This window comes from Dermacentor variabilis, chromosome 7, assembly GCF_050947875.1.
Source record: "Dermacentor variabilis isolate Ectoservices chromosome 7, ASM5094787v1, whole genome shotgun sequence".
Taxonomy (NCBI): Eukaryota; Metazoa; Arthropoda; class Arachnida; order Ixodida; family Ixodidae; genus Dermacentor; species Dermacentor variabilis.
Window position 1 is genome coordinate 20,228,325 of NC_134574.1, and position 3,741 is coordinate 20,232,065.

Here is a 3,741-nt window from a genome sequence, read left to right on the forward strand (position 1 = left end):
GATAAGCTCGCGATACGGCGACGGTGCGCTAATGTGTCCAAACCAGACTCTACTTTTAATGGTGATACGCTGATATCATATGAGTATGTCGAGTGAATGTATCTTACGGCGCGGTTCTGTATGGATTCTAATGCGTTGCTGAGGTCAATCTGGTGAGGATGCCATATGGGTGGTGCGTATTCGAGTTTTGGCCTAACCAGTGTTTTATATGCTAGTAGTTTTACTTGTTGAGGAGCGTTGCGGAGATTGCGTTTCAGAAATCCCAAGGTTTTGTTAGCAGATGATATGATGTTAGTTATATGCGAGCACCAGTTGAAATCATGCGTCATCGTAATGCCTAGGTACTTAATAGAGTTTACAGTGTCGATTGGGGTGTCATTAATTGTGTAGATAAATTCATGCCGATTACGGCTGCGGAAAATTGACATAGATTTACATTTATTATTGTTTAGTACCATTAACCATTGATTACACCAGGCTGTAATGTTGTTCAGGTCATATTGAAGATAAATGCAGTCATTACTATTAGTAATAGTTCGATAGACAACGCAATCATCAGCAAACATACGAATCTGAGAGGAAACATGCAATGGAAGATCGTTAATGTATATTAGGAACAGGAGGGGACCTAAGACTGAACCTTGGGGTACGCCTGATGTTACGGGAAGAAATTCTGAGGTAGTATTGTTAACACTGACGGACTGTGATCGGTTACTAAGAAATTCTTTTATCCATGCTAGGACATTGGGGTGTAAGTTCAAGCGAGAAAGTTTTAATAATAAGCGTTGATGAGCTACTTTATCAAACGCCTTTGCAAAGTCAAGAAAAATTATATCGGTCACAGTGTTAGTATCGAGATTTGAGTGTAGGTCATGAAGAAATGTAGCTAATTGAGTGTCACATGACAGCCCTTTACGGAAGCCATGTTGCGACGGATGAAAAAAGTTATTACTGTCTAGGAAATTCATTACGTGTGAGTATATGACGTGTTCCATTATTTTGCAAGGGATACTAGTTATGGATATTGGACGATAATTTAAGGGTGAATTACGATTACCTGATTTATAGACTGGAACGACCTTGCTCTTTTTCCACTCGTTAGGAAGCGTGCCTGATGATAGTGATTGGGAATACAGCAGGGTTAAATACATGGCAGAGATGCGCTTCGTGTTCTTTAAAAGCTTTGACGTGATATCGGCAACAGCAGCTGATGAAGATAATTTAAGATTATCAATTAGTGCGGATATTCCATCTGGCGAAAAAATAATATCCGGCATTGCAGCCATGAGAGAAACAGTGAAAACAGGAAGAGGCACGTGTGGTTTGGTAGTGAACACAGATGAAAATGCATTGTTAAACAGTTTCGCACAGTCAATATCAGGTAAGATTTCACCATCTTTCGAAATTCTGACACCAGGGGATGACTGGGGATTGATAACCTGCCAAAATTTTTTTGGGTTACTGCTGAGCATGCGGGGTAGGTCTTAATGAAAAAATGAGTGCTTCTGTTGCCGGATAGCTGTCAGGTAGGCGCGTTCAGATACATAGTATATTTCCCAGGAGCTAGGGCTTGGCCTCAGTTTAGCGAAGCGAAACTGACGTTTCTTTTTGTTTTCCAGTTTTTTTAGTGCGTTAGTGAACCATGGTTTATTGCGATTAGAGCGAAGTAAGGTGGTTGGTATAAACTGCGCAACGAGGTTAGTCATATTATTTTGGAAGAGTAACCAGTTTTCTTGTATTGAGCGATTTTCAAAACCTAATTCAAATGATTGATAGAATGCAATTAGTTCGCTGTTTATGGTGGTATAATTCCCTTTTTCATACAGGCGGATTGTTTTCTGATCTGAACGACGTACTGTAGGTGAAAATGAGAAAACAGCGTGGATTACTTTGTGATCACTTATTTCGCGTAGGTAGCTAATGGAGGACATGCTTTCAGGATGAGTGGTTAGTATGAGGTCTAGTATGTTGGCCGAGACATGAGTTGCACGCGTTGGCTCTGTTATCATCTGGGAGAGGTTAAAATTAAGGCAGATATCTAAGAATTCTCTAGCTCCTGTCGTGCTAGTAACTGTGCTAGAATAATTTGACCAATCGATACGTGGGTAATTGAAATCCCCAGATAGCAAGATGCAAGCGTTCGGGAATGTTTTTGTTAATTGGTTCAAGGTGTTATTCAGATGGCGGGGGAAGTCAGGATTAGCGTTGGGGGGACGATAACAGACGCCAAGGAGTAGTAGCTGCGGATTAGTGCGAATGATAAGCCACACAACTTCTAGGTCAGTGGCCACATTAATTGTGGAGCACATGAGATGTTTTTTTACTGCGATAAGAACGCCACCGCCCCGAGCACCCTGCCTATCTTTACGAAAAACATCGAAATTCGGTAGTTCACTCAGAACTTCACCGTCAGTTATATCATTGGTAAGCCATGTTTCAGTTAGTATAAGTAGGTCACTGCCAGACGAAGGTACTAGATCTGATAGTTGTTGTCTTTTCGGAAGAAAGCTTCTTATGTTAGTAAAAATAACAGATATTGAAAGAGGTTCTCGGGGGACAGGCAGAGCACGTCGGGACGAATGCTGGTGACAACGCGATAGTTCTTTCACGGATTGGGAAGCTGGATCAAAAATGTAGCGTTTTGAACCTATGAATAATGTTTTAAAGCGAAGAGAAAAAGGAACTGATTGGTTTCGTGCAAAAGCGACAAGATGTTTTCGCGCGTTCTGTACCGGCTTAGAAAAATCCTCACCCATGCTGTATGAAGTGTTTCTAAGCTTGCGGCCATTCGACAAGATGGATTCTTTTGTTTTAAAGCAGGAAAGTTTGGCAATGATGGGCCGGTTACGACCGGGAATGTATCGACCAAGGCGATGCGCTCGCTCGATTTCCCTTGGCTCTAAAGAAACATTTAACTGGTCAGAACGAAGCTGAATGACCAGTTCTTCTGACCGAGCAAATGATTCAGATTTGTTAGTATCCGTAATGTCATAAAAAATCAAGTTATTGCGCCAAGAGCGATTATCGGCATCATCAAGGCGAGCTTCAAGGTTACAAACCCGATAAACCGTCTCAGCGGTGTCGGTTTGCACGGTTCCGAGCTGCTGCCTCAAGGGCTCAATTTGCTGGCAGTTTGCTTCAACGCTTGTTAAGCGTCTACTGAGTTCGACCAGGGCGTCGGTAGTTGCCAGCAACTTATGTTTAAGATCCTCGACTTCCGAGAGAAGTTTAGATTGCCCAGAAGACAGTTTCTTTAGCTCCTCTAAGACTGCCGCTGTATGGGGTCCAGGATTCAGCTCAATATCGCCTGATTGCAGCAACAGGAAACGCGCAACAGCAAAGCACTCACACGCCATAGAAAAGAAACACTAGGGGCTCGGCAGCTGTACCAAGAGGTAGTTGCTCGTCCTTTTAGCAAATAAACTGCGTGGTGAACGAACCTGCATGGCGAAGAGCAGCGGGTTAGTGGACATGTTAGAGGCACAGCCGCTGAGCCCACGAAACGAGTCGTACAGATGCGGAGGATTTATAGCTGCCGTGAAGGCGGCTGTCGATGACGATGGTGCTTGATTGGCTTGACCGAGGTCCAGGAACAGCGAGGGCGATACCGATTGTATAGTTCCGTTGATAGTAGATGCACGAAGATGCGTCGTAATCGCCAGCGGGTCATCGTTTGAGTAGGGCCATGATGCGCACGCAACTGGCATGCACGAAGGAACGGGGACGGCCGGAACACGAAGA